This window comes from Penaeus monodon, chromosome 15 (assembly GCF_015228065.2).
Source record: "Penaeus monodon isolate SGIC_2016 chromosome 15, NSTDA_Pmon_1, whole genome shotgun sequence".
Lineage (NCBI taxonomy): Eukaryota > Metazoa > Arthropoda > Malacostraca > Decapoda > Penaeidae > Penaeus > Penaeus monodon.
Window position 1 is genome coordinate 17,162,952 of NC_051400.1, and position 424 is coordinate 17,163,375.

The following is a 424-nucleotide window of genomic DNA, read 5'->3' on the forward strand; positions in this document are numbered from 1 at the left end:
CAAAAAAAAAAGGAAAACGAAGGACAAGATGAGGGCACAAGGAACCAAGATGAAAACATGAGAAGAAAGGAGACTGGTAAGAGAAGAAAAGGAGGAGAAGAGGAGATGAAAACGTCTAGACGGGGGGGGGGGAGTGGCCGCCCCTGATTCACGGTTGGGTGGCCACGGCCCAGCTTCCGTGGCCCTTGAGCGACACAATGAGGGGTTGCGAAGGGGAAATAAGAAAAGGGGAAAAAAATACCTCACTTGCTACGGAGACGAGAAGTTCTACGCTCTTGGTCGTGTCAAGGAGGTTGCTCGAGCCTCTCTTGCAAGACGAGAGGAAGAGAAGAAAACAGATAAATATAAACAGATACAGACAGACATTGGGAGATACGCAGTAGTCTATGCATCGTACAGTGAAGCGACGTGTAAAATCCACATT